Source organism: Furipterus horrens, unplaced genomic scaffold (assembly GCF_987537825.1).
Source record: "Furipterus horrens unplaced genomic scaffold, mFurHor1.1.pri manual_scaffold_7, whole genome shotgun sequence".
Classification (NCBI taxonomy): Eukaryota; Metazoa; Chordata; class Mammalia; order Chiroptera; family Furipteridae; genus Furipterus; species Furipterus horrens.
Genome location: NW_028327177.1, coordinates 13,654,142 through 13,667,214, shown reverse-complemented (window position 1 = coordinate 13,667,214; position 13,073 = coordinate 13,654,142). Strand labels below are relative to the sequence as shown.

The following is a 13,073-nucleotide window of genomic DNA, read 5'->3' as shown; positions in this document are numbered from 1 at the left end:
ATGCTTATGTAATGAAACCCCAGTAAAAACTCTGAACAGTGGAGCTTTCTGGTTGCTAAACACATTATCGATGTGCTGGGAGAGTGATGCATCTGATTGCACAGGGAAAGGGCATGGAAGCTGCGTACGCAGGACCCTCTCAGATCTAGCCTCTAGGAGTATCCTTTATAATAAACTTTATAATAAACTTTCCTGAATTCTAAGAATCATTCTTTCAAATCCTCAAATCTGAGGGTGTTGCGAGAACCCCTTTGTTGTAGCCAGTCTGTCAGAGTATGGGTGACCTGGGGACTCCTGAAACATGTGGCAGGCAGCTGGTCTCTGAAGAGGGCAGTCTTCTGGAGGATTTTGCCTTTACCTTCCAAGGTCTGTGCTAACTCTGGCTGGTAAGTGTGAGAACTGAATTTCTGTTCACCCACTTGGGTGGAAACAAAACAGGTAGACACTAACATGACATATGTACCTGTGGGCAAAACTCAGAACTTTGTGACTTTCCCCTCAACATCAGAGCTAAAAGAAAATTCAGAGAACCTTAAATACAAGTTTTTAATGTCCACTTCTTGATTCTTTTTTTAAGTATATTTTATTGATTATGTTGTTACAGTAGTCCCTTTTCTTTTTCCCTTTGCTCCCCTCTGCCCAGTACCCCCCTTCCTTCCAGCAATCCCACCCCCTTAGTCCATGTTCTTGGGTTGTGCATATAAATTCTTTGGCTTCACCCTTTCCTGTATTATTCTTAACTTCCCCCTGTCTATTTAGTACCAACCAATTATGCTTCTTAGTCCCTGCACCATATCCGTACTTCTCCCCCTTCCCCATCCGAGCTGATAATCCTCCAAATGATCCCCATACCTATGATTCTGTTCCTATTCTGGTTTCCTTACTTGTAATTTGTTTTTATTTTTTAGATAAAATTGTTGATAGTTGTGAGTGTGTTGTCATCTTAATGTTCATAATTTCAATCTTTTTCTTAAGTAAGTTTCTTTACATTTCATATAATAATACTTTGGTGATGATGAACTCCTTTAGCTTTACCTTGTCTGGGAAGCACTTTATCTGCCCTTCCATTCTAAATGATACCATTGCTGAATAGAATAATCTTGGTTCTAGGTCCTTGCTTTTCATCACCTTGAATACTTCTTGCCAGGCCCTTCCTGCCTGCAAAGTTTATTTTGAGAAATCAGCTGATAGTCTTATAGGCACCCTTTTGTAGGTAACTCTCTTCTTTTCTCTTGCTGCTTTTAAGATTCTCTCTTTATCTTGAATCTTTGGCATTTTAATTATGTTGTGTCTTGGTGTGGTCCTCTTTGGTACTAGCTTGTTTGGGACTTCCTCTGCTTCCTTCACCAAATTTAGGGAGTTTTCCTCCATTATTTTCTCACATAAGCTTTCAATTTCTTGCTCCTCCTCTTCTCCTTCTGACACCCCTATGGTTTGGATATTGGCACATTTAAAGTTGTCCCAGAGTTTCTTCAGCCTCTCCTCATTTTTTTCAATTCCTGTTTCCTCATTCTGTACTGGTTGACTATTTTTTTCTTCCTTATATTCCAAATAATTGATTTGAACCCTGGTTTCCTTCCCTTCACCATTGGTTTTGTGTGGATTTTCCTTCATTTCATTTAGCATAGCCTTCACTTCTTCCCTATGTTTTTACTGTACTTAAGCATACCTGTCAAGCTTGTGAGACCTTTATCAGCAGTGTTTTGAACTTTACATATGTTAGGTTGGCTATCTCCTCATCATTCAGTTCTCCCACTGGGACCTTGATCCATTCCCCCTTTTGGGCCATACCTCTCTGTCTCCTCATCTTGACAGGCTCCTGTGTTTGTTTACCTCTGTGTCTTAGGTAGAGCTGTCCCACCTGTTACATTGTAAGGGGCAGAGCACTAGGTATTTGTCAGTACAGGCTACCCATTTCACCACGTTGTGGTATTGTATGTGGGGAAGGGGCCTGAGAGGGAACAATGCCACTTGCTCAGCACTAGTTCCTTTTCCAGGCACTTCTCCCATTTCTGTATGGGACTGACTCCTCTCTAACTGTTGCCCTAGATGTCATTCCCAGAATGGGTGGGCCTGTGGACATTCTAGGACTGTGGAGGCCCCTTAAACAAGTGGACTCTGCTGAGAAACTGGCAGTTTCCTCTTCTGCCCCAACCCCCACTGGTTTGCACTGTCAGAAGCAAAGAGACTTTACTTTCCCCAGTGCTGGATCCATGAGCTGTGAAGTCTGGTCTGGTGCTGGGAGTGCTCCCCAGGTGTCCCTCCTGACTTTTTAAAATGTGTGACTGCACTTTCCACTGGCCTGCCACTGCTGCCACTGCTGCTGCCACCACACCATGTCCTCTCTGCCCTGGCTCTGCCCCTCCTACCTGTCTGGATGAGTATTTCTTCTTTATATCTTTGTTTGCTGGACTTCTATGCAGTTTGATTTTCTGGAACTTCTGGTTGTCTCTAGTTTTGAGGTAGTTGTATTCCTTCTTAGTTGTGGAGGGAGACTCAGTCTGTCTGTCTCGGCCTCCATCTTGGCTGGAAGTCCACTTCTTGATTCTTAGTTGACTGTTCACTGTCTTCCCTAGTGTCTTTGGGCTAGTGTGATGGAATGAAATATCAGGGGTTTTGGTTCACAGGCCAGCACTCAATCCCTTGAGCCACACCAGCCAAGGTGAAATATCAGGGGTTTTAGAGACAAAATAGAGCTCAAATCCTGTCTTTTACTTACTTGCTGTGAAATGGTAGCATGAACTTGTTCTCTTCAGGCTGTAGCCCTTTATCTTTAAAATGAGAATATTAAGGCCCAATTTGTACAGTTGTTGAAGGAATGAGCATTAGAAAGGTAAGATCTTGGTACATGACTGATGCTCAGTGAATGTTATTTTCTGCTGTCCTTTAAGATTATTTCCAATTGGAATGGTTATTTTTGAGAGAAATTTTCTTTTATCTGGATTTATCAAGAGGAAGTCAGAGTGATGGATGTGGCTGCATTGAACATTCAACAATCCCTCTGATTTGGGGTGGGGGGTGTGCTGAGTCAACCTCGCAAATGTCAGAGTCTGTTAGAGAGTTTTGTCTTCAAGAGTGTAAACTATAGAAAATGTATGATCTCTGCTACACATGTGCAGGGACATTCCTACAGTGCCTGCAGCTGCCTGGTGCCCGTTTGCCACAAACCATCTGAATGGCAGGTGCCCTGTCCCCAGACTCTGCAGAACACCCTTCTTGTAGGCTCGTCATGGCTTCAGTGACCTCCCCAGGGAGGCCCAGCGAGTCTGGGGCCCAGAGTGAAAGCCAGGCCCACAGATACTCCCTTACTTCTTTAATCTCCTTCCCCTAATGTGCCTTTCTTCCATTTTTTGGTGAAGTGGTTAATGCTCTGAACCAACTAACGAGCGTAGTTTTCTGGAGGAATGTCCCCTTCATCATCTTCCTCAAAATGATCACACAAAATGATGAGAACATCCCCTGTGTAAATGTCTCTCTTGTGAAGGAAAAGTGTAAAAACAATGACACATTTACTATCCCCAAGGGCTGTGGTAGAAAGAAACAGGAATATCCCAATAAACTTCTGAGGTGTTATTCTATTGATTATTCTGATAGAGAAGCTGAGCCCCAAAGCAATCCCGCTATTTAGGAGAAGAGACAGGATTGAAAGTCAGGTGTGTCTCACTCCAAAGCTCTTTATCCTTTTGCTAAAGATTTATTGACCCACATGGGCCTGTTTCTGAGAAAGACAGCTACTTATTTCTTGGTGGAATCTGCTCTTATTTTCCTTTTATTCCCACAGTCCATCAAATTTTTATTTTTTCTAGAAACTTTATTATGCTATTTTGAAAACATGGCTTAGTCAACAAAGCCAATTTTCAAGTAATTGGGAAATGATATATAGTGCCAGTTATATCCAAGTGTGAGTCTGCTGGCTTTAATGTTTTTTATATACCCAGTCTCAACTGCATGGTTTGGGTTAAAACAAATTTATTCTGGAAGCTTTAGCAGAGTTTACTTCTTTTGCCATCTCCTTTTAATAAGCATATCCTGGCTGCTGTCCTTGCCACTAGCGCTTAATGGAAGAGTACATCTTGTCACCATCCAGGGCAGATCCTTGAGAGCGGCTTATTCTCCCAGCTGGAGGGAGAAATCCGATCCAGATCCAAGAAAAAAGCAGATGTAATTTTCCATACCAAACCATTACTCTTGAATTCCTGGCTGGTGAATTTCTGTTTTTCAGAATTGTAACTTTTTCTGTCTTGACCCTTGCTGTTATCCTATTTCAGGAGTGATGTTTGGCAGCTCAAGCTTCAATCCAAATGTGTAATCAGGATAGATCGTTGTAGGATGTACAAGGCTTGGGATATCTGTGACTGAATCTGGCAAACATGGCACCCAGTCCAAGGAGTAAGATGAGAAGAGATCCCTATGAAAGACTGGTGAATGTCAGAGGAAGTCAGCTGCTAGGGCTGTTAAGTTTTAGTAAAACAGTGATGATATAATAAGTTGCTTGGGGAGAGTCAGCCAACTGGGTTTTGGGGATTTAATGAAATGATGTCTATAATGGTCTTAAGGGTAGGGCTGTGCTCCAAGCAAGTTCTCAATAAAGGACATTTGCTGTCAGAACTAGAGGTCAATGTAGAAGCAATCACAAGTCTGAAAATAAATCAGTGACCTCCTGGCTTCTGATTTCATGGAACACTGTTTTCTAAGAACCTAAGTGGATCCAGGATCTGGGCAAACAGGAAAGCATTTAATAAATAATAATAATTATAATTGCTGTTGTTAGTATTACCATTAGTATTAGCATCAAGGGAGATAGTTAAGATAGATAGTGATAATTGCAATGATATATATATGTGTACAGTGATTAAATCACCCAAAGAAGGGAAGTTAGTTGTTCCCCATCTTCATTAAGAGAAGCAAAAAGTTACACAAGAGTCTTAGTAAGACTGAGGATCTCTGAGTACTTCTACTAGCTGTGCAACTTAATTCCTCCAAGCCTCATTTGAATCCTCAAGGATTAGATACAATATGTCCCAAAGTTGGCCAATAAAAATTCTAGCACTCTGCTCATGAACCATGGTATCAAAAGAACCCTGAGAGGGTGCTGGAATTGTGGATTTTGAACAAATATCCCAAGTGATGCTTATCATCAACACTCACTTAGAACACTGTATAAAGGCCCAGGTGCTCTAAAATTCCAATAAGGTAGGGGTTTCTATTAAAGAAGCCATTTCTGCCTAGACTCAAGTTTAGTGTGGGAGCTATTAAGTCCTGGAATTGGGTTCTATTAGCTCTCTGTGAGTTTGTGTGTGTGTGCAGGGTTGGGGAGATTCCTATAGCAATAAAAGCATTTTTAAAATGCTTAAATTCAAGGTCATCACTCTCCAGGATGATTTAGGAATGACTGGACCAAAGCAGGAGGGATGACTAGATGAGCTCATGTTGTCTCTCAGAAACCTATGATTCCACAAGAATGACACAGGTTTTATGCATGATCTGCCCAGTTCACCTCCTCTTGTCTGAAGTCAGTGAGTCATGAAAAACCAAAATTACTATAGAAATGTCAGTTTGGAAGATGTCTTTGTTTTAGTTAGAAGAATATTTGTGGAAATATGACTTAAGCTTTTATGTCTCAAAAGATGAGGTGGGTTTCCCTGGGGAAAAAACACTCAAGAAAACCCAAGGAAGTGAGAGATTTATTCTGTATTAAATATTTGGAAAAAGACAGGAATCTCAATCCATTAGTCATAACCAAATGCCCAGTGATGGTCCTCCTTCTCTGATGACTCTTCTGGAAAGATTAATGGTTCTTTAATGTGACCTTCCCTTTCCCCTCTAGGCTCCCACCTCCAGTCTGAGCTGTCTGTTTACTTCATGGCTGAACCATTTTAATAGGCAGTTCTTCTGGGTTAATTGACTCTAGCCTATTTCTGCTCCAATCCATTCTCTACTCTCCTGCCAGAACAATCTTGAAATGTTTCTTTGCAAACCTCAATACCTTTCTTAAAACCTCAGTGGCTCTTATTGTGCTTATAGGTAAATAGAAAATTAAAGATTCTCAGGTGGTAAGGATCTCGCAATCATCACAGTGAGCTCCTCAATTTCAAATATAATTGTCTGATATTTAAGGACTTCTTATTTACTCTGCATATCAGTCAGGACTCTTTTTTTGTGAATGACAGAAGCTGGCTTGGGTGAGAAAGAGAGTCAATGGTTCACAGAAGTAGCTAACAGGAAGAAAAGATGTGGCTAGAACCAGGGGCTTGCACATCATCAGGATTCTTTGCCTGTCTCTTCTTCCTAGTTCTCTCTGCTGGCCCCTTGCCTCTGTGGACTCTGGCAGCTTTGGGTTTATACTTTTATAGCTTTTCCTTAGACAGAAAAAAAATCTAAATAACTTCAAATGCAAAATCCTAAGAAAGGTCTCTTGTTGAATGCCTTGGGATAGCAATGGTGGAAGATGGGGGTGACCAGAAAGAGATGCTATGGGGTTGGGCTGGACAGAGAAGTTCCCTGAAAGAAGACACTGCTTACTAGACTCAAATGAAGAATTTTGGGTAGACAAAGCAATAACTCTTCCTATTATAAGCCACAGTATGTTAGTAATAAATTTCTACGAGCTTATTTTATATTTCTCTTTGAATTTCTTATATAAACTGCATGAGTCTAGACAATGTTTTCTTAATATGCTAGGTACATTTTATTGTCTATGGCTTTTCCAGTGCAATTCCTTATGTCTAAAATATCCCACATATTTCCCTCTGCCTAGATGTTCCTACAAGACTCAGCTAAAGTTACTGCTTCTTGGCTTGCCCTGGGCTTCAGATATGACATTTGATGATGGTGCCATGTTTATACAATTCAATTGGCACTAAGTGTGTACCATCTGGTATTAGCAACCACTCTTTCATGTGAATATCTTGTCTCCCCAACTAGATTATAACCATCTCCAGAACAGATGTACGTATTTAAACTCAGTTACAGAGACTATTGTTGCAGGTCATTATTACTGTTAAATCCATGTTTTATAGTTACCTAGATTTGAAGAGAAAGAAATCTGGAACACAATAGCAAGAAAGTCAAAGAATCCAAGTACAGTTATATTCGCATCAACAATAAGAATTGCAATAATTATAGCCACTGTTATAAACTTTGATCAAGGGAAGAGAGTAGTAAAAGTTTATCCCTCAGATTGAGTTTGGGCATCAATTTAGGGAACACCTCCAAAGGTGCTAAGTGTTATCAATTTCTGCATTGGTGAGAAAGGTGCAAAAGTCTCTGTTCTTAGAGCTCTCCCCTTCTCCCACACTCAGCTCTACACCTTTAGCACAAACACTGTTGTGTTTGACAGGGATGGCTTCACAAATAGCAAATGAAAACAACCTAACATTATGCTCCTGAGAGTAGTAATGGTTTGCCACTGTATCTCTTGCTTAGAACGGAGTATAAAGTGCTTTGAATTAAGTATACTGAGCCTCAAAAGTGTTTTTTTTCCACTGAATTAACCAATTAGGTTTTCAATGTGTAAATAAAATACTGAAGATGGTGTATTAAATAAAATGCTTAATGGAATAAGTAGAATAGAAAAGCATGGTTATATAAATACAAAGGCTTCATAGAATATTTTTCTTGGTCTGAATTCTTTAGCTCATTATTCAAGCTCATCAGAAATACTTTACAACTTGTGTAGGTTTTTAGATGGACAAGAGGAGACAGTGGGTCTGGACTCGTGAGAATAGTTTTAACTCCCATTGAATCTTTAGCATCAAGTGTTTAAACAACACAATTGACTTTTGGCTTCTTCCTGGGATGAATGCACAGAGCTGTAGGATATAGAGAGCTGGAATTAGCTCCAGCTTGGGGGACTGGGGGACCCATTTGCTTCACTGACCCCTGCACCAGTTCCCACAAGCTTCCTGAGCCAGGCCCCGTACTGTGCCCCAGTGGCAGGCAGGTGTGGACCTCCAGGCCATGCCAGCTATTGCATTTACAGGCTGATGTGGGCTGGTGGCCGAGAGGCCACAGTCTTTGGCTGCGTCCTTCTGAGTCTGCAGAAGACTTGACCAATTGTTCATATGATGATGTCCTAAATGCTGAACAATATCAGAAAATCCTTTATCTGCTTGAGTCAACTGAGGATCCTGTAATTATTGAATAAGCTTTAGTCACTCTGGGTAACAATGCAGACTTTTCACCTAAACAAGTCATCATTTTTGAATTGGGTGATATTCCAGTTGTTGGAAACAAAATCAACAATCCCAACCACAGTATTAAAGAGAAGGCTTTAAATGCACCGAGTAGCCTGAGTGTGAATGTTGAAAATCAAATCAAGAGAAGGGCAGACATCAATCAAGTCTGTGAGAATTCTTCTCTGGTCCCTTGAACTGCCCCCTTCAGCTGTCCAGACTGAGACTGTTGACAAACAAACATGACAGTTGCCTCTAACCACGAGCTCATACTGAACAGTTACATTGCAGACCTGTTCCAAGTGTTCCTTACACGAAATGGAAGCACCAAGGTTCACGTTTTGAAACTGTTGTTGAATCTGTCTGAAAATCCAGCCACAACAACAAGGACAGCTTGGTGCCCCCAGTGGATCCATCATTCCTTGAAGATGGCTACCTGACAAAAGAGATTCTTCTTCAAATTCTTTCACTATTTCAGAATATAAATGACTGCTTCAAAAAGGAAGCCCATTCATCCATTTAGCTGACTTTCACCTCAGGTTTACTGGTTTTCCTGTTAGGTGGAGAAGAATGTGGCCAGAAAATGAGAGACTTGGTTAGTCACCATGATGCAGATGTGAAGGAAAAGTACCCAAGAGTAATGCAGTTTGGAAGTAATGCATATAAACTTCTTTTTCATCTTCTTTACAAGGGGATTCTTTTCAGCTGCTGAATTTAAACAGTAAATATCAGATTTCATCATTTACTCAGCCACAACTTGCCATGATCTTCTGGTTTGTTTTGGACCATTTTATCGATACTAAATGGATACAGAAGTTTGTTCTGAACATTTTTTTTTTTTTTTTTTGCTAATTGCTGGGCTACTTCAATTATTTCCTCGACATGAAGTGACAGTGACCTTTTTTATGTGTAAGCTACTCATCTACTCTTTGCTGTGATTTATAGTTACCTGCGAGAGCATTAGTATGTGATTGTTTCAAAACTACCGTCACAACAACCTTCTTCTTTTAGTAGCAATGAAATCCTAAGCTCTTGAGTCCACCTGCCTGCCTAGCTATACTGCTTTTGAAAGTCTGTTCCAATCATTAGAATCTATTTTAGTCAATGAAAATCATAAACGTTTAGGAGAAATGTTTCCTAGTATTCCCCCACTCCCATTCAATGTACCACTACATAAAGATGCTGTGTATAAAATGCTAGGATCAATCAAAAGATCCATCTGTAGGCAATTGGTTAAGTCAGTTATTCAGTCCTAAAAGAACTAAGCAGGTCTGAGTGTGCTGATGTGGAAAGACACCCATGAAATATGGATGTGGTTTTTTAAATGAAAAATACTTAGCACTTATGTATGAGCAGCACACTTCTAGAATGATACCCAGACTCCTGGGAGTGGGACTGTGGAGTGAGGAAATGACTTTTTTATGTACACTTTCTTCTACTGTTTGAATTTTTTACTATGGCATAAATTTTATAATGATTTTTTAAAATAAGAGCAAAAATAACTCACAGAAAAAAAGAGCTCAGCTGGGAGAGCCAACAAATTGACAAAGACTGTCTGGGGGTTGGTGAAACAGTGTGAACTCCTAGATGCTGCAGAAACTGCAGGAGTCTGCACCCTTTTTGTTGTTGCACATCCTTGAGAGCTTCCCAGGTAAAATCTGAAAATGCCCACCCACACATGGAAGGCAAGGAGGGACCGAAGAAAGAGGCGGACCACCCCAAATTGGTAGGCGCTAGGTTTAATGAGTAAGGGAAATTACTACATGGCTTATCCTGAGTGACCGCAAGACAGGTAGATCTCTGCATCTGCCCACCAGGATCTAAAAGTTTATAAGAGACCTTAACAAGGTTCAGTCTTGCACTCAGTCCAGGTGGTCTCAACAACACCTCAACCTCTCAAGGAGTCGTCTTTGAAACGGCTCCCACTGTGGGAACAGTGGGCAGAACATACAATCCAAGGACAGGGGAGTGGGTTTGGAGCCTCTGATTGCCCGCAGCCGGCTTGAGGGTCAGGTCCTTTTGTTGACCTCCCAACACCTTTGCAAGCTCCTTCTCCATGAACCCCACTGAGCACTCACTGACTAGGTGAGAAAGAACCATAATATATTGGAAGGAGAGGCAGTGGTCCTCCAGGGAAGGGCAAGACACCTCACCCAGAAGAACAAAAGCATTGATCTGGGGGTGGCGGCATAAACCTGCTGGCTTTAAGATAATGGTGAACACCCATGGCAGCTGGGGAAGGGGAACAGGAGTGGGCAAAGTACATTCTTGCCTTGTGACAAGGGGCAGGATTAAATGCTGAACTCACAACTGCAACCTGGGAAGGGACCTGAGAACTGAGACATATACCCCGGGGACACAAACGCACTTAAGAGACTTAATCAGAACTGAGAATGTACCTACTTTCCTCCACCATGAAGCTAAGAAGCTTCAAATGACAAGTAACAGCGAAATGCCCTGGATGAGGACTTGTAGAAGGGCAAGAATGTGCAAAGAGAACCTCTCCAAGGCATAGCACAAAGGGAAGTCCTAACACTCAGAATCAAATAGGCATTGATCTCATGCACATCCACCATCCAATAAACAAGCTGTAGGAATTCAAAACCTATGGTGCTCTGCGTGTAACCACAGGGGGGAAAAAAAAACCACCATCACAAAATCTAGTCCACCTACTGACTGAATTAATGCAAAGTCTTCCATTACAATTCTAGCAGAAGGAAAGGCATGTCCATATCCAGGTATAAATACTATATACCTTAGTTTCCACTGGTCTACACAATAGATTTGGCTTTTAGCCAAAAATTAGGAGTCATACAAAAAAGCAAGGGAACACACACATGCACTCTCCCAAGTGGCAATGTAATCATCAGAAATAATTTTAAGATTTACTATAAAGTGACAGTAATTAAGACAATGTGGCATAGGGGAAAGGATAAATTTATAATACATGGAACAGAATAACATCCTAAAATATACCCACACAGATATAATCAACTGATTTTTGACAAAGATTCAAAGGCCGTTAAGTGGAGAAATCCTAGTCTTTTCCACAAATGATATTGGAACAACTCGTTGGTCTTATGTAATTAAAAAAGAAAAAGCAACTTCAATACATATCTCACATCTTATATAAAAATTAACTCAGTTATTGTGGTTAATATCAGCAGCAATTAGCCATGCTGACATCATTTGCCTCTGATATGTTGTGAGAAGGACCATGATCTATGTGATATTTTTCTCCATATCAGTCTATTCATTAGAAACATCAAACAAAATGATTGTAGCATATTTTACAAAATAGTTCACTACAGGTACTTAATAGTATCTTTTCAATGAATCTGTGCATCTAAAATTATTTCAAAATTAGAAGTTTTAAAAAGGGAAACTAACATGAACTTATGTATTCTATATCCCTTGGAGAAGTTTAAAGTAGACCTAACCCAAAGGAGCAGCCAAGAAAACCAAACAAATTAGCATTTGAATGATTTAGACTTGATACCATTAACTTTCAAACTTTTCTTAAACTTGACTGATGTGTGTGGGTCACTTCAATGCCCATAAAAAGAAATTTTGGTGGAGAAACTGGAGCTTCTGAAGGGAAACTGCAGACCATTAGTTAACCCCTGTCCTCCTGCTTACACCTGCATCACTTAATTTCTACATTTTTTTTCCACTTCAAGTATTACAACATTGGGACTCTGATTCTCCACGTTTGAGCCTCTTGACTCCCCATCTGCTTTTCATTTCCCCAGATTTATGAGTTTGTGTAATACTTACCTGGATCAGCCATACCTGATCTGTTTTCACAAGGTAGAGTGGATCTGTGCCAACATTAAACTCTAAGTCATAGTAAGGTGAGAGAAAAGAAGAACACAGACTTGGAAAGGGTGCGATACAGTGAACCCTGTTCACAATATCCCCTGCTTGGGTGTTGCAGCTGATAAAAGACAGGCCCTCACTATCCAGGTCTTTATGCCAATGTAGGACAACCGGAATTTCTCTCATGGGAATTTGAAATTTTGAATTTAAAGATACAGAAATATAGGATTAGGAACCAGTGTAGAGACCTCTGCCCACAATGGTGCCAGAGTGATCTTAATTCTGCCATTTGTGAGGTTGTGATACAACCTGTATTAGTGTCTGGTGGCTATTGCAGCAAATTACCACAAACTTGGTGGCTTCAAATGACAGAAATTCATTATCTCATAGTTCTGAAAACCAGAAGTCCTAAATCAGCAAGACTGTACTCCTTACAGAGACTCCAGCGGAGAATTTTCTCTTGCCTCCCCTAGCTTCCTTGGTTTATGGCTACATCACTCCCATCTCTGCCTCTGTCTTTACATCATCTTCTCTTCTGTCTGTCCCCTCTGTCTCTTGTCACCTCAAAAATTAGTAATTTAATTACTTCCACAATGACCCTTTTAGTAAAAAAGGTAACATTTACTGGTTCTGGGCATTATAAATAATGTGAACCAATTTGGGGAAGTGGCACCATTCAACCCAATACAATGGCCTTCCAATTAATGTTTTCTTAAACTAGGTAGTGGCAGTTTCTGTAGTTTGCAAACAAAATAACTTACATAGCTGGCCTCTCAATGCTAGTGTCAATAGTTATAAATGGATTGCACCATCTGTATGCTAAACTTGACCTTAAAAGTTCTCCAGTGTTAATTAATAAGTACTTTAGAACTTGTTAAAAAAGCAGATTTCTGCCCATCTTCCTAGAGTTTGTCAATAAACTGGCCCAGAAATCTGCATTTTTTAACAGTTCCCAGATGGTCCTGGTGATGTAAGAATGGAAAAAATTATAAAAATTCAGACCCACCAATATTCCATTCAAATAAAAAACAAGAGGAAAAGCGATGAAAAATAATTTGAAAACTTTAATGATGTTGTTTA

The 13,073-nt window shown here is 40.4% G+C and overlaps 1 pseudogene; it reads left to right on the top strand.

Annotated features, from left to right (window-relative positions):
- The first annotated feature begins 275 nt into the window (after window positions 1-275).
- On the top strand, window positions 276-8,886 carry LOC150004061 (armadillo repeat-containing protein 10 pseudogene; annotated as a pseudogene).
- The last annotated feature ends 4,187 nt before the right edge of the window (window positions 8,887-13,073 follow it).